The 23,593-nt window shown below is 40.4% G+C and overlaps 1 pseudogene; it reads left to right on the top strand.

Annotated features, from left to right (window-relative positions):
• Window positions 1–9,097: 9,097 nt before the first annotated feature.
• Window positions 9,098–23,593, top strand: part of LOC114315300 (GDSL esterase/lipase 2-like) — a 142,760-nt pseudogene continuing 128,264 nt past the window's right edge.

The raw sequence follows: 23,593 nt of genomic DNA on the forward strand, positions 1-23,593 counted from the left end.
AAAAATTGCCTAGAAATCAAAGTGGTCAAAATCCATTTTTGATCACATCAGCTTGAAGCTCCCGACGAGATGAGCACAACCGTGAAAACCGCGTCGAAAACGGATCTCTAATGACTCCGCACGTGCCACTAACGCCGTTCTCATGCGCTGCCAGAGAAAGAAGACGCGTGATCCCATGCGCAAGCATGCACCACACGCACACGCACTAGACGACCTGACATCATCCGCTGACGTCAACTGAGCTGCTGACCAAGCTGAGTTGACCAAACCGAGCTCAGGCCGTTGACTAGAGCCGCGTCGTTGTCTAAGTTGTGTTAACCAGAGCCGCTAACCATGCCGTGTCGGAGAAATTATCCAGTGCTTCTCAGCCGCACCAGATTTCACCGATGTGAACCGTTCAACTTGTTTTGGCTTGATCTAAGCCATTTGAAGTCCGTTTTTGGTGATCCAATAGTGCTTTCCAACTATTTGGAATATTCCGAACATATCTGTAGGCTCAAAATTTTCAAATTCCATCCTGAAAATTTGCAGTTTTTTAAAGACAACCAATGGCCAATGCAAACAACTTCTTTCAGCCCCAGTTTCCAAAACTCAACAAGGAGAACTATGAAAATTGGAGTACTCAAATGCAAATCCTACTAGCCTCAAAAGATTTGTGAGAGTTAGTGGATCGAGGATATGACGAACCAGCTACTCTCGAAGATGAAGGAAATTTAAATGAAGCTCAGAAGACGACATTAAAAGATTCAAGGAAGAGAGATAAAAAGGCCTTGTATCTACTCTATTAAGGCATTGATGAGTCAAGTTTTGAGAAGATTTCAGCAGCAGCAACCTCTAAAGAGGCATAGAGTATTCTTCGCAATTTATACTGTGGAATTGAGAAAACGATCAAAGTTCGACTCCAGGTGTTACGTGGCGAATTCGAGATGTTGCACATGAATGAGAATGAGTCAATTTCTGAGTACTTCAACAGAACATTGACCATTGTTAATCAGATGAGAAAATATGGAGAGAAGATGGAATCCTTTCAAGTGATAGAGAAGATTCTACGATCACTTAGTCCCAAGTTTGAGCACGTGGTTGTAGCAATAAAAGAGTCCAAGGATCTCAGTGCCATGACCACCGATGAGCTGATGGGTACACTTGAGATTCATGAACAAAGGATCAACAAGAAGACTCCCTCAAGTTCTCTAGAGCAAGCTCTTCAATCAAAGTTGTTTTTAGAGATGACGGAAATGAGCAAGGGAGGACATCACAAAGAAGCCGAGGAAGAGTCCGTGGTTAAAATAACCGAAGTTCTGGTTTTCGAGGAAGAGGCGGAAGAGGTCCAGCCAGAGGAGGAAGAAGTCAACCACACTTTGCTTCAAGAGAAAGAGCAAGAGGTAGAGGAGGTGGCTACAACAACTGACCAGGATTTGATAAAAGCAATGTTCAGTGCTACCAGTGCCACAAATTCGGGCATTACAATAATGAATGCTGAAGTAGGGCAACAACAGAAGCTGGAGAGTAAGCAAATTTTGCTGAGCACGAAATAAACAAAGTTGGATCTACAGTCATGTTTGTCCACCACGGAGACACTGAAAACCAAAACAATGTTTGGTATCTAAATTCGGGAGCCAGTAATCACATGTGTGGTAAAAGAGAGTTGTTCATTGAGCTTGACGAGACTGTACAAGCACAAGTCTCATTTGGTGATTCTTCAAAGACTCTAGTGAAAGGAAGAGGCAATATTCTGATCAAGCTCAAGAATGGAGATCATGATTACATCTCCAATGTTTATTATGTTCCTGCCATGAAGAACAACATTTTGAGTATGGGACAACTCCTAGAGAAAGGATACGACATCAGTATGAAAAATTGTCATCTTACCATCAAAGACAATCATGGTAATTTGATCGCTCGGATGAGAATGTCCAAAAATCGGATGTTTGCATTGAACATCCAACGTGATGCTGCGAAGTGTTTAAGTGCCATCATCAAAGACAAAGACTGGCTATGGCATTTAAGGTTTGAACATCTTAACTTTGGAAGCTTGAAGCTGTTGTCAAGCAAAAATATGGTGAAAGGGCTCCCTCATATTGCTCATACTAATGAGGTCTGTGAAAGCTGCATTCTTGGCAAGCATCACAGAACTAGCTTTGCCAAAGAAGTGAAGTGTAGAGCAATAAAGCCGCTGGAGCTAGTGCACACTGATGTGTGTGGTCCATTGAAGCCAATGTCAAATGGACAGAATATATATTTTCTTACCTTCATTGATGATTATAGTTGGAAGACATGAGTGTATTTTCTTAAAAGAAAGTCAGAGGTGTTCAGTATCTTCAAAGAATTCAAAGCTTTTGTAGAGAAGCAAAGCGGCTACTACATCAAGACATTGCGGTCAGATCAAGGTGCAGAGTATACATCAGATGCTTTCGAGAATTATTGCAAAGAGTATGGAATCAAGCATCAAACAACACCATCCTATATGCCACAACTGAATGGTGTTGTTGAAAGGAAGAATCGCACAATCTTGGATATGGCAAGGAGCATGTTGAAAGGAAAGGGACTACCCAAACAATTTTGGGCTGAAACCGTATCATGTGCTGTGTATCTGTTGAACAGATGTCCAGCCAGGAGCCTTCACTTTATGACTCCAGAAAAAGCTTGGAGTTCACATAAGCCAAGTATCAATCATCTCAGAATATTTGGGTGCGTTGCATACACCAAGATTCCAGAAGCAAGAAGAACCAAGCTCGATGATAAAGGAGAAAAATGTGTCCTTGTTAGATATGGAGACAGAATAATATTATTACCAGAAAGGTGATCATGAGTAGAGATATGATATTTGAAGAAGAAGAAGCTTGGAACTGGAATTAAGATGAAGTTATTAAAGATACAAAACTCATTCTTGAAGATGAAACATCAAAAGCTCCGATTAAAATTACAAGAGAAGTTCAAGATGAGCCACAAACTCCTCCACATAGAATATCGGCACCTAGATCACCAATTTCTCACAGAAGTGTTGCATCATCATCATCATCAGCATCATCAGATGATAGTTTGAGAAATTTGCAAGAGATATATGAAGCTACAAAAGAAGCAGATCTGAATTTGTTCTACCTACTCGCAGATAGTGATCCACTTGCTTTCTCAAAAGCCATCCAAGAAGATAAATGAAAGAAAGCAATGGATGAAGAAATTCATGCCATTGAGAAAAATGACACATGGAAGCTTAACAGTCTACCGGAGGGGCACAAACTCATTGGAGTGAAATGGGTATACAAGACAAAGAGGAATACACAAGGCGAAGTGCAATGCTATAAGGCAAGGTTAGCAGCAAAAGGTTACAAGCAGAGAGCTGGAATTGATTATGGAGAAGTGCTTCATCCAGTTACCCAATTGGAGACTATCGGGCTAATGATTTCTTTGGCTGCCTAGCACAAGTGGCAGATTTATCAACTTGATGTGAAATCTGCATTTCTTAATGGTTTCCTTGAAGAAGAAATCTATATTGAACAACCTTCGGGGTATGTTCAGAATGAACATGAAGACAAAGTGTACAAATTGAAGAAAGCACTTTATGGGTTGAAGTAAGCTCCGCGTGCATGGAATACTAGAATTGATCAGTATTTTCATGACAATGGTTTTTAAAAATGTCCATATGAACATGCACTCTATTTGAAGAAGGAAGTTGATGGAAGCATGTTGCTTGCTTGTCTTTATGTTGATGATCTAATTTTCATCGGAAATAATCCCGCCATGTTCAATGACTTTAAAAGAAGCATGGTCCAAGAATTTGAATTGACAGATATTGGATTGATGGCTCATTTTCTCGGCATTGAAGTGGCACAAAGAAAAGATGGAGTTTTTATTTTCCAAAGTGGCTATGCCAAGGAAATTCTCAAGAGATATGGAATGGAAAATTATAATCCAGTGAACACTCCTGTAGACAGTGGAGTGGAGCTAAAAAAGGCACGACGGCAGGTAATGTGGATCCAACTTATTTCAAGAGCTTAGTTGGAAGTCTTCGCTATCTTACTTGCACCAGGCCAAACATACTCTATGGAGTAGGTCTAATTAGAAAATATATGGAAATATAGGATCAGTCACACCTTTATGCAGCAAAGAGGATTATTCGCTACATCAAAGGTACAGTCGATAATGGTTTATTCTATAAACCAATTGATAATTTCAGTCTTGTTGGCTACTCAGATAGCGATTGAGGGCGTGACTTGGATGAACAAAAAAGTACTACGGGATTTACTTTCTTTATGGGAGATACAACTTTCACATGGTTGTCCAAGAAGCAAGCCATTGTGACATTATCGACTTGTGAAGTTGAGTATGTTGCAGCCAACTCAGCTCTGTGCCATGCAATATGGTTACGGAACATACTGAAGCATTTGGGATTTCCACAAGAAAAACCCACTGAGATCTATGTTGATAATCGCTCAGCAATTGCATTGGAAAATAACCCAGTTTATCATGAAAGAAGTAAACATATTGACACCCGCTATGATTTCATCCGAGAGCATGTGAAAAATAAAGAGGTGGAATTATTTCCTTGCAAATCTCAAGATCAACTTGCAGATACTTTCACGAAGCTATTGAAAAATGATCTGTTCAACAGAATGAAGATAATGCTCGAGATGAAGCCACATTGAGAATCAAATTAAGGGGGGATGTTGTGAAGTAATCTTGATATAAAAATTGTATGTCAAAAATGGAGGCTGAAATCAAGATGGCTGTAGTTGCATTCAATGCATTCACACTGCTAGTCGTAGTTGCATTCAACGCATTCACGTTGCTAGTCGTAGGTACATTTAATGCGTTCACATTGTTAGTTTTATCTATATATAGCTATGTGTTTTGAGAATTCAATGTGTGGGAGAAAGAAATAATAGAGTGCTTTGTTTGTATGTTTTTCTCAGAATTATTTTGAGTGAATTTAAATTTCAGTTCGGTTCAGTTTTAAACCTCTCATTATGAATCACCAATAGTGGTTTGCACCCCACTCTCACCAACAAGAGAAATGCTCAATCAAGAAAATTTTGGTGAATGCCTGAAAGAGTTGACAACAAACCACACAATATTGCTTTATCCAAAGTCATTCAAAAACTTAAAAGCCAATTAGAAGGATTTTTATATTCAAATTTCGATATCTACACTTGTTCGGGCGAAATAATGGTGAATCCATCAAAATATGGTTTGTTGATTAAGGGGTCGTTTGGCATTGGCTAAAATAGCCAATTTTTTTGTATTGGGACTTTGTTAGCCTAATTTTTCTAATCTTGTTTGGTTTTTGTTTTGTGACTTTTTTGACTTTTGTGAGAGAAAAAGTGTAATGATTATGGATAAAAAGTAGTATTTTGTCTTTTTGTGCTTTTTTAGCTCCAATGAAAAAATCAAATGAGGGCTAATTGTTGTCTTCTTATCATGTTAGGACTAAAATCTATTATCTTAAAACTAAAAACTCAGTTTGTTTTTTTACTTATTTTTCTTCTCTCTTATTATTTTTTTTTCTATTTTGAGTAAAAAACATTTACTTGTTAGGTTGGTGTTGATTAGAAGATTTTAAAAATTTAAAAAATTGAGTCAACTTTGAAAAAATAAAAAAATAAAAATGAAAATAAGTTAAATTTTATCAAAAAAAATTATAAAAAAAAATTCTTACAAAACAAAAATTGACTTATTTTTGTTTTTCTTTTTTTTAACTTCTCTTTAAAAATTTTAGTATCTAGTCAAGACTGGAACTAAATAGTAAATAAATTTGACATAATTTTAAAAAAAAAAAATCACTAAAAAAAAAAATTAACAAAACTGAAAAAGTTCAAAAAGCCAACATGGAAAAGATATTTATTGACGTGATTATATGTTGTGAAAGGTTTCAAGAAAGGAAAAAGTGCGTGTTGTGGCTCTGGTCCATGCCGGGTAATTAATAGTTTGTGACAACCCTCACCACTGATTAGTGCTAATCTATGATTAAGCATGTAAAGTGACTAATTGACTGAAATTCTGACTGATTGCTTGAGTGTATTAGTTTGAATGCATGTCTATCTGTTTGACTGCTAATGATCTGTTCATGTTTTATGTTTTAAATTGCAAATTGAAGGCCTTATCGGCAGCCAAATCCAGAACACATTAGTGTTTTGTGTTAATTAGAATTAATGTGATTTTATGGTAAATTTAGTTGAAATTTGATTTAGTATGATTAAATTAGATTAAATAAGCTAAATTACATTAGTTGGACTTATCTACCATTTTGCCACTTAGTGGGCCACTACCTAAAACAATGTTGAAGCTTTATTACACTTGATTACACATCACTCTTCAGCCATATTGAGGCAATTTCAAGAGAGAGAGTGAGAATAGGGAGAATTGGTTTTATCTAGGAGATTACTTGGAGAATTGGAAGATTTGAAGGAACTTGCAAAAGTTGAGCTTCTATACCTTGAATTGGAGACTTGAGGTAGGAGACTCACCCTTTTAATTGTGAGTTTGAGTTGTTCTTGCATGATTCATGGTAAGGTTAGTGATTTAAGGCATAAATTAGCTTAATATGTTGAATTGAGTAGGAATTCATGCATTCATGTATACATTGTTGAGTTTTGAGGTTGATTTCATGGAAATCCTCACATGCATGTCCATATTCTAGCTTTGGTCCATGAATTCAGCATGTTTTTGGAAGGATTGACTCATTTGTTTTTGTATTAGAAGCTTTGAAGTTGATTAAATTCATGCATGTTGCATGTATATCATGTTCTTGAAGTTTTGTTTGGAAAAGGGTTCAATTGAACTACCTTTGGGCTTTGATTTTGCAAATTGATCTTTGAAACATGTCATATTATGAGTTTTAAAGTGTTTTCCAGAAAATTAGCCCAAAAAGATCGAATTTGATGCTTTAAATGTTGAGTTTCATACTTGGAGACAAATCTGGAAATTCCAGATTTTGGATCCACGCTCGAGCGGGGAACTCCAAGCTCGAGCGTACACTCTGAGTTCATGCAGTCCGCTCGAGCGGAAAAAGTAACGCTCGAGCGTGAAATGCGTGTATCCAGTACTTTGTATGTATTTACAGTCCTCTCGAGCGAGGGAATGTACGCTCGAGCGAGGACTTGTGTCTCACGCTCGAACGGGGGTCGAGCGCCCGTCGAGCGTGAATTTCATGCATCCAGTACTTTTGCAGTCCGCTCGAGCAAGGAAAGTCACGCTCGAGCGTAGCTCTTTTGTCTGCATGTCCGCTCAAGCGGAGAAATCCACGCTCGAGCGGGACTCCTGTTTCAGCAAAAATTTGAAAAGTGTTTTAAAGTGCATATTTGCATCCTCATTCCATCCTAGGCATTCCTAGGCCTAGTTTAAGGCATCTTAATGAGGATAATGCTATAGAACCACACCGAGTCAAGATAAGGACTATGTTATCGTTTCCCAAACGTGCAACTTAGTGTGTGTTTATCCTGTAACTGTGTAGGGTTGGCATCCGAGGAAGCTCATTAGCTTATCTGTAGCCCAGAACTCTGTGAGTAACAATGCTGTAAAGATATATTCAATCATGAATATTTTCTGAGTGACCAACTGTACTACTTTCTGAAATGATATTTCTTATTGAATGAATGTTTGTCCTATTTGCGAACTGTATTCGTGGCATCCATAGCAATTTACTGTTATTGTACTGTTACTGCTACTGTTACAGAGATCTCTGTCGGTTCCCATGTTGGAACCACTACTGTTTACTGATATGATGGCCATCAACTGACTGTTCGGTCTGTTAAGACCTACTGTACTGTTTTGCTATGGGATGCACCACATATGATTGCTATGATTGAATGACTGATATACTGTTATAACTGACTGTTTTAAATACTGAAAGGACATTCATTCTTAACCTCTTTACGCATATGTTATTCACTGGGTTTTAGCTCACTGTTTATATATATATGTAGGTGTCCAGGCACCAGATCGGAGCTAGTAGCGTTGGGTTTAACTCCCTTTTTGTCAAGCCAACCACTGTGCCTCACTGAGAGGTTCCAAGTCCTTCAAGCTAAGGCTTTTTGGGGTGTTTTAGATTTATCCTTTCTGTCTCTGTTTTTTGTATAGACTGACTGCACCTGTACTGTACTATTCTAATAGGGATTAGGTCCCTGTCCTGGGTGATTGTATATGTATGTATATACTGTTTTGGTTCTGAATGTGAATATGTATGAAAAGTCTTTTTTTTGCATACAGACTGTCACAGCTCATTGGACATCTTTTATTACTGTTTTGGCTTCCTCCAGCCCCTGTACTCTTTATTACTGTTATTACTGTTAAGCAGGCCTTCGGTAATCACGAATTACTGGCCGGTTACGGTGCTGAACCCATAGGGGCGGGTTTGGGTCGTGACAGAGTGGTACCAGAGCGATATCAAACCACGAGTTATACCACACACACGTGTCCAAATGAGCTATACGATGTCCTAAAAAAGTGAATAGGGCATTACATGAGCATAAGAAAGTGTGTGCGGCCATGACATGAATATATGTGCTAATGTGTCAATATGTTAAGTATGCAGCTGTCTATGTTTATAATTGCCATAATTGTCTATAGTGAAATGGATAATGCAAGGAATGCTGATGAATCTGAATCATCTGAGGCCAGAATGGCGAGGCTAGAAAGAACAGTTGAACTACTAACTGAGGCCTTAAGGTAATAACAGAACCAACAGCCCTCACCTCCTCCGGTACAGTCGGAACCGAATATGAATGATGATATAATTGCTCTAACGCAGAAGTTCAGTAAAATGAAACCACCGTCATTCCAAGGAGGCCTTGAGCCGCTAAAGGCCGAAGCATGGGTCTTACAGACCGAGAAATTGTTTGAAGTCTTTCCGTGTTCTGAAGCACACAAAGTGCTACTGGCTACCTTCACCTTACAAGAAGAGGCCAGAAGGTGGTGGATGCTTGTCCGTGACACCAATACTGTTATGACTTGGGCTCAGTTTAAGGGAGCCTTCTTTGAGAAATACTTTCCATAGTGTGTCAGGGACCGAAAAGTGACTAAATTTGAACAACTGAAACAAGGCACTATGTCCGTAGCTGAGTACGAATCGAAATTCATTGAACTCACCAGATATGTACTACACATGGTGGATACCAATTACAAAAAGGCCAGGAAGTTTGAAGGCGGCCTTAATGTTGAAATCGTTGACAGAATCAATGTTCTGAAACTACTGAAATACGTAGATGTTCTTGACCGAGCAGTAATGGCTGAGTCGAACATCAAGGCACTGAAACAAACTGAAACACCAGCAACCGAGTGGCGTAGTAAGAGACGAGGCTTCAAGTTTAAGAAAGGCCGGAACAGTTCATTGAATGAAAAGCAAAATACAGGATCAACAACCAGTTCCAGTCAGGGGAACAATTCCTTACCGCCCTGTTCAGAATGTGGTAAGAGACATAAAGGGATTTGTTATAAAATTCCAGGTGCTTGTTACAGGTGTGGCAAGGTGGGCCACATAGTCAAAGATTGCCCTTCTGCTCCTCAAGGCAATAGTAAAGCTGCAGCCAGCGCCGCAGCATCAACTGTTGCATCGAAACCAAATTCGAAAGCTACCGGAAAAGAGCCTATGAGGCAAGGCCAAGTGTTTGCACTCGTACCGGGAGATGTACAGAATACTAAGACCGTTGTGTCAGGTATACTTTCAATTTGTGCTCAAAATGCTTATGTTCTGATTGATTTGGGGTCTACACATTCATAAGTATTGCATGCTTTTTCGCAAAAATTAAATAGACCACTGGAACCTATGAACTATCTGTTAGCTATATCTTCACCTGTTGGAGGATCTATGACTTGTGCTTATATGTACCATGCATGTGAAATTATTGTTGGGGATGTTCATTTGTATATTGATTTACTGCCTTTGAATATTGATCACTTTGATGTGATATTGGGAATGGATTGGTTAACAAAATATCATGCTACCATAGACTGTGTAACGAAACAAGTTGTTTTTCGTCCACCTGGACTGCCTGAATTTGTGTTCAATGGGGTTGGAGTAGTACCTCCCCCATACCTGATTTCATCCATGAAAGCATTTAAACTGATTAAGAAGGGATGTAAAGGGTATCTATATTGTATATTGACTGTACCTACTGATGCTAAAACTGATGTGAACAATATTCCTATAGTCAAAGAATTCCTAGATGTTTTTCCAGATGATTTGCTAGGGGATTTGATTGACAGGGAGATAGAGTTCACCATTGATGTGATTCTGGGTACACAGCCAGCTTCCAAAGCTCCTTACAAAATGGCACCAACTGAATTGAAAGAACTGAAAGTTCAACTACAAGAACTGTTAGATAAGAAGTTCATCAGGCCCAGTACTTCACCATGGGGCGCTCTAGTCCTATTTGTAAAGAAGAAAGACGGCACACTGAGACTTTGCATTGACTACCGTGAATTGAACAAGGTAACAGGGAAAAATAAATACCCACTGCCTCGTATTGATGATTTATTTGACCAGTTACAGGGTGCTCAAGTGTTTTCTAAAATTGACCTGAGATTCGGCTACCACCAATTGAAAGTCAAGACATGGGACACTGAAAAGACTGTTTTTCGAATGAGGTATGGACATTACGAATTTCTTGTTATGCCTTTCGGAGTTACCAACGCACCTGCTGCATTTATGGACCTTATGAACAGAATTTTCAAACCATACCTTGATGAATTTGTATTTGTTTTCATAGATAACATTTTAATTTATTCCAAAAGCACGAAAGAACATGAACATCATTTGAGAACTGCCCTACAGACCCTAAAAGAACAGAAACTGTATGCTAAACTGACAAAATGTGAATTTTGGCTTGACAATGTTATGTTTTTGGGACATGTAATCAGTAAGGATGGAATTTCAGTTGATCCGCAGAAAATTGAAGCAGTAGTGAATTGGCCTAGACGGACAAATGTTACCGAAGTCCGAAGTTTTCTAGGCTTAGCCGGGTATTATAGAAGGTTTGTCAAAGACTTCTCTAAAATTGCCCTACCACTAACTCAATTGGCTCAAAAGGGGATATCATTTGACTGGACCGATCAGAGAGAATCAGCCTTTCAAGAGTTAAAGACTCGACTTGTGACTACACCGATTCTTACCTTACCCTCAGGTACGAATGGTTATACTATATTTAGTGATGCTTCTTATAAGGGTTTGGGATGTGTTTTAATGCAGAATGGTAAAGTTATTGCGTATGCTTCCCAACAATTGAAACCGCATAAAAAGAACTACCCGACCCATGATTTGGAACTTGCTGCAGTAGTGTTTGCATTGAAAATCTGACGTCACTACCTTTATAGGGCAACATGTGAGGTGTATACAAGCCACAAGAGTTTGAAGTACTTCTTCACACACAAAAAACTGAACATAAGGAAGCGGAGATGGTTAGAACTGATAAAGGATTATGATTTGCAAATTTGTACCATCCAGGGAAAGCTAACACCGTTGCCGATGCATTGAGTTGGAAATCGATCAAAAATTTAGCCTGTTTACTCACCGGACAGAAAAAGTTGCTATGTGACCTTGAAAGACTAGAAGTTGAGATCGTTTTGCGTGAACAAGGTGGAACCTTAGCTGCTATTTCTACTCAACCGGCACTTATCGAAGAGATTAAAGAGAAACAGCAACATGATGACTTTTTGAAAAAGGTCATCGAGGAACGGGAATCTAGACCGAGGCCGGGTTTCAAATTTGAAAATAATGTACTGAAATTTCAGGGAAGGTTATGTGTACCGAGTGATTCTGAACTGAAAAGAAGAATTCTGCAAGAAGGCCACAATTCAAAATTGTCTATCCATGTAGGATATACGAAAATGTACCAAGACTTGAAAGTGAATTTCTAGTGGCCGAGAATGAAGAAAGAAATTATTGATTTTGTAGCAAAGTGTCTTCATTTGTAGCAAAGTGAATTAAGACAAGGTGATCCCTTGTCACCTTTTCTATTCAATATAGTTTCTGAGGCCCTTAACATCCTTTTGACTAGAGCAAAAGAGTTGGGTTTTTTAAAGGGAGCACAGGTGGGATCAAATGGTTTTTCTACTTCTCATTTACAATTTGCAGATGACACCATCTTGTTTTGTGAAGCTAATAAGGAGGAAGTGGTGAACATCAAAAGAATTCTAAGATGCTTTGAGATTCTCTCGGGACTTAAAATTAATTATCATAAGAGTATAATCAGTGGTATTGGGGTGGATGAGGGATTGTTGAGTAATTTTGCTTCCAGACTTAATTGTCTTCTTCATAAGCTACCTCTTAAATGCTTAGGGCTACCTCTGGAAGCAAATCCAAGTAGAAAAAACATTTGGAAACCTGTTCTTGAGAAAATCAAGTTGAAGCTGGCCTCATGGAAGAAGAGATTGCTCTCTTTTGCTGGTAAGCTGACCTTAATTAAATCTGTTTTGTCCAATTTCCCTACTTACTACCTTTCTCTGTTTAGAATACATGTTGGAGTGGCTAAGGAGATTAAGAAGTGGCAAACATCTTTCCTCTGGGGTGGATCTGATTTAAGTAGAAAAGTGCACTTGGTCAAGTGGGATATGGCCGCATTAAACAAAAGATTTGGTGGCTTGGGTGTGAGAAGGATTAGTATTATGAATGTTTGCCTTCTCCTAAAATGGTGGTGGAGGTTTGGGGCTGAAAATCACTCTTTATGGAAGGAAGTAATTTGTAACAAATATAATTTAAGGGGTGGCAGTTGGTTTCCAAGTTTGGATGGTAGTGGTTCCAAAACTTGGTCTGATATAATCAACACCGTACTATCAAAACCAGAGATCCTTAACTTTTATCTCAATAATTCCTTGATTGTGTGGGGTGATGGAAGAAGGTCTCTACTCTGGTGGGAGAAGTAGGCAGGCAATGTATGTTTAAAAGAGGAATTTCCTAGGCTCTTCTCATTATCAAATGATAAGATGGGTGCGGTCTATGATTATTATTAGAAAAGAAAAGCAGCTGATGACTGGAATCTTGGTTTTAGAAGAGCTTTAATGGCTTGGAAGGAGGAAGAGGTGAATAGGCTTTATGCTTCCGTTAGAAATGCTCATGCCTTATGCAGAACCAAAACAGATAGCTTTCTTTGGACGACTGATTCTTCAAGATTATTTAGTGTGTCCTCAGCATATCATTGGTGGGAATCTTCTCTTCGGCATGCTCAGAGCTCAACCAATATCTTATGGAAGAACTGCGCCTCTCCCAAAGCCCAATTTTTTGGATGGTTAGATTGGCATAGTAAAGTCAAGATTGCTAACTTCCTCTGTAGAATTGGGATCTTGGGGGATAATACCGATCAGGCCTGTGTTTTTTGTCGAAGTGAGATTGAATTTGTGGAGCATATTCTATTGTTTTGCCCATTTGTTTGGCAGATTTGGTCTAACCTTGTAAGATGGTAGGGTGTTCAGTGGGTCATTCCAGGTTCTGTGAAGGGGTTACTTCATTGGTGGTCTAGTTGCAGAATGAAAAAGTTGGAGAAGATAATCTGGTTGGCTATTCCTTTTGTTGTCCTCTGGTCTACCTGGAAGCACAAAAACAAATGTGTGTTTAATGGTGCTCAACCAAATCTAGAAGTGCTCTGTGATCTTGTCAAGGTGAGAGTAGCATTGTGGGTTAAGGCTACATCCCCTACTCTGGTGTTTTCTATTAATGACATTGTGTCAAACCTGTATCAAGTTCTGTTTTGCATTAGATATGGTGGTTGATCTTGTGTGTAGCTATCTAGGGGTGTTCTTGCTGTTTTTTTGTTCCTTTTGAGGGTACTAGCAAATGATGGGATGGATTTTTTGATACCAACCTTGTTGGGATGATTTAACCCATTGTGATACTCTTTGCTCCCTCTTTGCTTTATTGATGTTTTGTGTGTACAACTTGTACCTTCCATTGTCATCAATAAAGTCTCTCTTTTTTGCAGATCAAAAAAAGAAAGTAGTTAACAACTATAAACACATGACAGAGTGAGAAATATTATACTGAGAGTACAACGTTATAATATTCACATGAATAATTATTTAGGCTAAATAATTTTACATTTGTTTCCTAAAACTTGTGTAAATATATTTTGAACTGTTACAATGATAACTGCAGGTCAAGCTGCAAAATTCAATTGCAAATGTCATTCCATTTCTTCAATGCATTACGTAAGACTTTTTTACATTGATATCTGTAGAGAAAGAAATGTCAAAATATTACTATTATGTTTGAAATCATCTTCCAACTATATTGTTCATTTGGAAATTAAAAAATAAATAAAAATTGCCAACATGTGTAAAAATTTAGTACTTGTAAACTTATTTTGTGGCCCAAATTCTTGACCATTCTATTAGACACTAATGGAAGGTTCAAATCTTGGATTTCTAAAGAGAATTAAGAAAAATAAAGATACTTATTTATATTTTCTGATAACCAAACAAAAGAGAATGACTTTTTTGACCTAAACAGACATAATTAAACACCTCTTATTTTCCTAGTTCATTCAGATAGACATAATTAAACATCTCTGATTTCATTTCATTTTATTTATTTATTCTTTTCATTTCTTCTTTTCTTTCCCTCCAGAAAACCAAAATCAAACAATAACAAATACTCTTCCAGCAAACTTTTCTTGAATAAGTCACACAATATGATTAATCAATTTCTTTTTTATGCACCTTTCAGCAAGTTAAAAACTCATAAACTCATAATCAAAAATTAAAAATTAAAAACACTTCTCCACTACTTTTAAATAATCAATTTTAATTCAATTTATCTAAGTTATTTTTATCTCATAAATTGAAAGCCGAAACTACATTACCTAACATAAATTTTCAAAATAACTAATAATTTAAGGAGGAATTATCAGTCAATGTAAATGCAGAAAAAAATTACATATCAATAGAGAATTTTATGAATATTGATAATTAAAATTCTAAATTTTTTTATGTATCTGTAAATATTTTTCTTAACACACCACTGAATTATTATCTCTCCTACTAATAATAAATAAATAAATAGCTTCATAAACGGTGCTAAATAGTCCCAAAGTCAACCCATATATATCTATGAATATTATGAAATTTTGTACTATAAATAACATTCGAAACCATAGAGAACCAAACTACAAAACCGAATTGCTTTTTTACTGATCAAATGGAAAATTTAAATTTAATGAAGAATATCAGTGCTTTGGTTGTCTTGGCACTCTTAATTCTCATCCCAAAGCACAGTTGCCACGCTCACCGTAGGCCGTCCGATGATAATCATGTGGCCCTCTTCATCTTTGGTGATTCAATTTTTGATGTTGGAAACAATAACAACATCAACACCACCACCACCACCTTTTTTCAAGCTAATTTTTGGCCATATGGAGAAACCACCTTCAACTACCCCACTGGCAGATGCTGCGATGGTCGTCTAATCCCTGATTTTATTGGTAAGATGCTTGTTTGTTTCAGCAAAAATATATATGTATATATATATATATTTTTATGTTGTTAGTGGTGGTGGTGGTTTTGATGGTGGGAGGAGCGATGATAGTGTAAACGTATTGGTAAAACTTTAGTATAAATTTCAACTTTTAAAGTAGAAAATATTTTTATTTCAGATCAATTTATTTTTTTTATTTTTTTAAAATATTTTTTACAAAACAAACTAACTTTTACGTACCAACCAAACTCACCCTCGCCATGTATTTTTTTAAAAATTTTTAATTTTATTTATTTATTTTTGTAGCTGAATATGCAAAGCTACCATTGATTCCACCATACATGCAACTTAGCAATAATCATCAATTTACTAATGGGGTAAACTTTGCCTCCGGAGAAGCTGGTGCTCTTGTTGAAACTTTCAAGGGGTTGTATGTGTAGACACCTCATTCTTGACCGACCTTAAGAGTCAGACGTCACCGATTGAGCGCTTGGTGATGATTGCATATCGTGCTCGTCCAGAGGTTTCAGAGTCTCGGCTGCGAGCCTTGCCTTCGGACTTCCGGACTCTTTCACGCTTTGCCTCGGTTTGCGAACCAGGCTTGGTTTTCTCTGTCTCTCTTCCCGAAGGGAGAGAGAGGTCTCGTAGACCATCTCTCAATGGCCGTAGGCTACGTTTCGCGGTCGTAGGCCATTTTTTCCCGTTTGGAGTCCGGTTTCCCGTTTTTCGGAATCGTTGGCCGTGTGCCTCGGTTCGGGACCGCTTAACCATCTCCGTTTGCTCCGGTTTTTGGCATACGTCTCATTTGCTCCCTTTTGAGGGACACTGTGGTCCGAGAGACCGACTTCGTGGTCGAACACCACTCCCGGTGCCTAACAGTCAGTTTTCGGGGCCTCGGGCTGCGCGTTTCGGCCCCCGAACCTTCATTCTGCATCGATTTTTGTTCATTTTTGGCAGGGACCTCTGTTTCATTGGTAAGAAGGCCGTAGAAGGGTGGGAGGCCAGTAATTGTTCTGTCAGCCAACTTTATCCCTTCATCGCCCTCCGTCGCCCGATTTTCTTCACTTCAAAGCCAATGTTGAACACCCTTGGGCCGTTTTCTTGAACCCTAAATCCCATATTTGTGATGTACACATCTGAGAGGCCACCAATATTTGGTGGCCAGCCATTAATCCTTTCTGACCCTTTTGAACCCTTCCTGAAAGTGGTTGTTCTCTCTCCTGGTTCACTTTTTCCAGTGTTTAACCACAGGGTTATGTTGTGCACACACCAGATGCTCTCTTTTTGTGGTGGTCGGCCACTAATTATACTTGAACCTTTTGACCCTTAGTCGGCCGGCCATGGGAAGTAGCCAGCCGGCCACCTGCAACTGACATAGCTAGCCGGCCATGCTCCTGGCACCCTGTTCCTTACAGCTGTGTATCTGTTTTCCCCCCAGATTGTGTATCCAGGAGGGTGCATTTTGGGGGGAAACTTGATTGTTTTCCCTTCATTTTTTTCCCCCATTTTTTCCCCTTTTCTTGCCTATATAACCAGCCTCCCAGCTCTGGTTTAGGGGTTGGAAAAATTACCTAAGAGCTTTGCATACATACACCTTCCTCTCCCTCTCTTCCAAGACCAAAATCCTTCAAACCTTACATCATTTTACACTACACCTCATAGCACCACATCCCCATCTTCCATTCCAGCAGCTTGAAGCTGATTTCCAGAGCTAAGGAGCCATCAAACTCAAGCCAAGAGTTGTCAAGGACTTGGTCTTCAAGGGTGAGCCACTTTTTCCCTCTTTTTGAGCTTATTTTGTATGCTTTCTAAGTCATTCTTGCTTGCTATTTTGGGCTCCGAACCTAACTGAAACTAGGCTTTTTTTGAGCTATTTTTCATGTTTGTTTAAGGGTATTTACCTGTTTGAGGTCTCCTTGTTGCACTTGCTTCATTATCTCCCTTGTATGCCATCTTCTTGTGTAGTATTTTTGGCCTATGTATAAATTGTTTTGAGGCATGTCATAAACTGTAAAGATGATTTTTTTGAGCCTTTATTCAACATTGTTGAAGGTCTCATCACTGTTTGAGGCTTCTATCTTCCACTTGCCTTTATATCCCTTTTTTGGCTCCATTTTTGCATGAGAGGTTAGCCATACCTGTGTTGGTTTTTGGGGTTTGTTGTAAACTGTAAAATATCATATTTTGGGCCCCTATTCAACTTTGTTGAAGGGTCCTCATCTGTTTGGGGCCATCATCTGTGGCTTGCTTCTTTATCTCACATTTAGGGCCATTTTTGCATGCTAGTTTTGCCCTATTTGTGTTTGCTATTTGGCCTTGCTTAAAACTGTAAACATGCTTTTTTTGGGGCTTCCTTGAATCTGTCTTCACATGTCATGATCAAACAATGCATGCTTGATGTAGCTACAAGTCATTTCATGTGCTTAAATCTTGCATTTCGGGACCATTTCATGCATCGGGTGCTATATTGTCTTGATTCGGGGCTATTTTGGGTCATGTTTTGCTGCTGAAACTTGCATGTATGTATGCCATATTCCATGCCTTGCCATATCTTGTTAGAGTGGCATTCGGTGCCTTAGGATCGGTCCTCGGTTTGGGTGCATGCGTGCGCGCATCTCGAGTTGTCTCATTTTTATCTCATGGCCTCCTATGTGAGTGTGGCTGAGGTCCACTTGTGTTGGTGTAAGTCCATTGAGCATTGTGTATGCCATTTCATTTCATAGCATTGCGTATGCTAGGTTGTATGCTAGCTCATTGTGTATGCCATGTTACCTCGTGCGTCGTATATGCCATTTCATAGCATTGTGTATGTTAGGTTGTATCTTAGTTGCATTTCATGTATATCATGCATATTGCATCGTGCTTGGGATAGGGGTTAGCCCGAGCATGGGAAACGAGGTACGTTTCGTACTCCGAGTGACGGAACGTGTCTCAATTCCCTGTCGCCGACACTCCGGATTATCCATGATGGAGTTAAGTCTTGTTGTGTTCATATGTGCATTCATTCTACATTGAGTTGCACAATTCGACCCCTCGGCCATCATGCATCGAGATGCGTGATTGGTGGCACGAGGATCGAGGCATGCATACATTTGTGAAAATACATTGCTATGCCCCTTTCCTGCTCTCTGTTGCAGCAAATCAAGAATTTGCAACCTTCCGGAGCTTGGCGCGCTTTCCAAGAATAATTGTAAAACAGAGGCTAATCGGGACATCCTAGTTGATTTCCGCGCAAGGCAGCCCAGGCATGCATCATCCATCATCAGAAAAAGAGTCAAGGCAGTCCCTGGCTTGCATGCCAGTTTATTATTTTTCTTAGTTAATTTGTAAATTAATTAGGAATTTGTTTATATTTGGACTGTATTATTTGGACTGTATTATTTGGGACTGTATTATTTGGACTGTACTATTTATTCGGACCCTTTGCGCGAGGGCAATGTTGTAATAAGTGTGCGTGTGTGTGATGCATGTCTTCCAACCCCACGTCTTTCTCCCTTTTATTTACCTGCTTATGATGGTTAGATTAGGGCATGTTTAAATTAGCATACAGTATGACAGCATGTTTGCATCATTCATCTGTATTGCATGCACCGGGCTCGGCGCATCATACTAACTGCATTTGTATTTCAATTTCAAAGTTGAATACTTGTTAGCTGTTGCATTTCATATGCCATGTTTAGAATAGCCGAGCCTGCTATAGTTGCATTTTGCATGTGTTGCATTAGGCATTTCTGTATAATTAGGATTATGCATGGATTTCTAATTAGCTTTTGTTTTGGCTTGGAGTACTCGGTAAGTTTTATGCTTTAGCATCCTTGTATGCGTGTGAGTGGCTGCCATGAATAGCATGCTTACCATGAGGCTATTTGCTTATGTGATATAACTACCTGAATACCTGTGGGTGAAGGTTGGGTTATTTGAATTGGAACAATTCATCAAATGTGTGTTTTAAGCCCACTAGATAGTGGCAAAATCATCTTTTCTAAAGCCCACCCGAGGGTGGCAAAATCTGCATTTTAAGCCTACTTGCGAGTAGCAAACCATCTTTCAAAAACAAACATGAAATATTTTGTTCCAATTCAGGCGATCCAGTCTATACTTGTATGCTGTGCGCATCACATAGTAATCTAGGCTAATAACCGGAATAAGAACACACAATGTCTTCAAAAATAGATATCATGGTTAGTAGAGGCTGATCTTTGATCGGGCGAGCGGGGGTGCTCACGAAGTGACCTTCCCCAATCGTACCCAAGTTCCCGAGCCGAGGCAACTTTGGTGATGACGGACACGTGGCCTTAGGCAACGAGTCAGGGTTTCCTAAATTTCCCAAAATAAAATATTTAGGTGGCGACTCTGTATCTGGCAAAGCAGTCCATGTTTGGCACTTCTTTCAAAAATCTGTTTTCTCAAAACGATTTGCCGGATTTGGACTCTTTGGTTCAGACTTAGAACCGTGACAATTTGTAGAGTCCTGAGCTGTGGTGACCCCAATATCGAATAGAACGGGACTCACCCTCCCGGGGCGTTCGGGGACGTCTATAGTTTCTGGCGACTCTGCTGGGGATTTAGAGAACTTGACTCGAACTCATGATATCTGTTTTTGACTACACTTGTGTGTTTCTTTGCATTGCATTTGCATTGGTGCGCCTAGGACACCGTGTTTGCCATCTGCTATTCCTGAATGGTTTGCCGGAGGCTTGTCTTGTCAAGGCATGACCATAAGGCTGACCGGTTGTGGGCTCTGCCAGTATGGGAACACAAACCCCGGTTTTACCGGGGCACCCTCTTTGACCATTCGACCTAGTGCATATTCGGATCCGTAGTGACCATTCCAAACTAGGACAGGTTGCTTACCCGTTTATAGGTTGTTTGAAACTGCTGCGTGCGTAGTGAAACCCTAGTTCCTGACAAAATAGGACAGGGAAACCCTACCCCAACATAGGGGTGTTTTGGCTCTCACTTATCTGTTATGTGCTTTTAGAGTGCGTCTCTATAGGAATGCACGTATCAGTCTACAAGTTTTGGCATCAGGCCTGCGGGCACCAGTTTAGTAGTTTGGGCATCAGGCCTGCGGGCACCAATTCAGTACTTTGGGATTCAGTTCACCTGAGGGTATCAGTTCACCGGCAAAATTTTGGGCAGAATTCAGTAGAGAGCACACTCATTCAACTATGCTCATATCTGTTCAGGTGAAATCAGGCTGAGATATTGCATGTTTTCTCTTTTGCTAGGGGGTAGTCTTGGAACCATAGCTTCAGAAGGCTCCGATATCCCCCGAGGTTCATCGGACTTGTGCTAATAGACTTTGTCGGGTCAGAGATTCAGTTCAAGGACAAATCAGTGTTCCTCCGCCAGAGGCAGGGTAAAAGGGAGCCAGTTAGGCACAGATCACCGGTTCAGCAGTTACCAGATCAGTGGCCCTTATCCACCCCACCAGTGAATAGCCAGGCTGAGGCCTCAGTTTTTATCAGTTTTTAATCACCCCACCAGTCGGTCAGCAAGATCAGTAGAATACTGCCAGGATGGAAGAAATGATGCGCCAACTCCAAGAGAGCATGAAACAAATGCAGGAGGACGCTGCCCGCCAAGCAGAGTTCTCTAAACAACAGGCCACGGTCATGGCTTAACAGGCCGAGCTAATCACTAGGCTGCAACAACAAAATGCAGCATCGGCCTCACATCAAATTCCTCCTCCACCAGGGGTCCCGTTACCCGAGCAAGCCCCAACTGTGCAGAATGCCCTGCCAAACACCCAGAACACCTTACCCGATGTCCAGAACATCCAAGAGGACACAGACCTTCCAACGGGGCTAGCTCTGCCCCCGCTTCCACCTCAACTGTCCAAGACCCATACACCCAACCACCCGGACTCTCCCTTCGAGTTCGAGATAGACCATACAGCTCTAAAGCTGAGCAAGTTCGAGAAGCTTTTCAAGAAATCACAAGGAGTAAAGGCTATTCCGGATATCGAGGACGGATATACCGATGTGGCCGTAACGTTGCCCAGATAGATTCAAGATGTCGCAGATTGATCGTTTCGACGGATCCGGGGATCCCATGGTCCACCTCTGGTTATTCTCAGATATACTGTGGCCAATGGGCCTAACTCGACTACAAAAGCTTTCGCTGTTCGGCCGAACCCTGTCGGGTGTGGCCGCTATCTGGTACGCAAAATTGGAAGATGAGGTAAAACGAAACTGGGATGAGATGGCCGAGGCCTTCGTTGCGCAGTACTCCTATAACACGCAAATCGAGGTCACAACCCGTGATCTTGAGACAACAAGGCAAGAGCCTAAGGAGAGTTTCTCTGATTTCCTAGCCCGCTGGAGGGCCAAGGCTTCAATGATGACCCTTAGGCCCACTGACAAAGATCAAATTCGGATGATTGTGCGCAATCTCCAGCCCAAGCTTATGCAGAAAATGATCGTTCTCCCCTTCTCCACCTTTTCCGATCTGCATGAGATGGGGGTACAGATTGAGGACGCTATGAAGCAGGGCCTTCTTGACCAGGAGAAAGAGCAGCCCAGGAGGGCATTTTCCCGTAGTTCAAATGCGACCACCAGTGGTGATGCAGCTGCAAGATCTTCGGGTGTGGGCATGGTTACCACCACCATATCAAAAACAGCTACCCCATTCACCGGTGCGTCCGGAAGTAGCTCACAAGGAACCAAATACCCGCCTCGAGTCAAGAGGGTTTTTACCCCACTTCATATGCCTTTGTCAAAGGCTCTAGAGGTCTTAATCCGGAAAGGGCATCTGAAACCGTTGGAACAACGCCCCCTATCCAATCCTATCCCTGCAAAACATGATCTGACTAAGTACTGCGCCTACCATCAACAAACTGGTCATGACACCGACAGTTGCTTTCGTCTGCACCATGATGTACAAGATCTGTTTGACAACGGGGTCATTGTCGCACCAGGTCCTGCAAAGTCTATCGGAACTTGATTAGTGAACTTGTGGGGGGATAATATGATCTGATCAGAGGTTGAACCAGCTGCGGATGGCACTCGATTTACTCCAGATGTGGGAAGGACAGGCACTGTTTTGAGCATTTGCGAATACCAGTTTCTAACTTAGGTATTCGGTCAGTCTTGTTGTTTTGTTTTTGAGTCTGCCTTTTGCTTTGAGTCAGTCTCTTTTGTTTTGGGTCTGTCTTGTTGTATCGAGTCAGTCCTGTTTTATAGGAGTCGGGTGATTCCGGGGGGTGTTACCTCGGGCGTCACCATTTTGTTTCCGGGGGGTGTTACCTCGGGCGTCACCATTTTGTTTTATGTTTGTCTTTTCATTTTGTTTTGAATCTGTTTCTGCCAGTGAGCCAGTTGTGCCAACAGATTTTTTGAATAAAACAGCGGTGATCTTCACGCTCTCGCATTTGCTTCTGCCTTGTGCCAGTTATGCCGGAAGTTCTGAATAAGACGGCAGTATTTGACTAAAGAACTCTGTCTTTTCTGTGCCTTGAAATCATTGTATCAACCTAAGTTTTTCAAAACTTTTTTGAGCACTACGGTGAAAACGAAGAGGAAGGAATTCCTTGGGATTTGCAAAACTTTGATCATTTGAGAGAAAGAGAGGCGTGCTAAGCCCTTAATGAATGAAATCATGCTTGTTAGCGTGAGTACTGAGAAGGACCCTGGCTTGATCCAGACTGGTTTCACACTATCTTTAGCGCGAGCGATTTGTCGCTTTCTTAAAAACTTTCAAAAACAAAATGTTTTGCGCGGTCCTGCGAAGACCTGTGTGGAATCGCTCTTGAGATTGTGCAGCCTAGGATTGCTCTCAGCCTCGAGACTCAACCCCTTCGCTTCCAAACCTTGAACTTGAATTCAGAAGGTTCAACGGTCAACTACGATGTGAGGCCTGTGTGGCCGGATTTGAAGCAGCCCTCGAACAAGAGGCCAGGAAAGTCAGATCAAAAAGATCAGAAGAAGCTTGCAAAGCTAGAACAGAAGTACCCTTCGAACTAGGGGCAAAGATATCAGACATGCTCGAAGAGCTGAAGATGAGTCCTCTTGCAAATCAACAGCCACTCTCCTAGATACGGATGGCTTCGAAACCCTATAACCATTTGGCATGGACCAAGCTACACTTTTACCCTTGAGAGGCTCGCTGGGCCGAAAACCCAGAAGGGCGACCCAGGCAAAAGTTAGAGCAAGAAAAAGAAGAAAAAGAACAAAAAAGAAGAAAAAAAAAAGAAAA

This window comes from Camellia sinensis, chromosome 4, assembly GCF_055761805.1.
Source record: "Camellia sinensis isolate YWXY chromosome 4, ASM5576180v1, whole genome shotgun sequence".
Classification (NCBI taxonomy): Eukaryota; Viridiplantae; Streptophyta; class Magnoliopsida; order Ericales; family Theaceae; genus Camellia; species Camellia sinensis.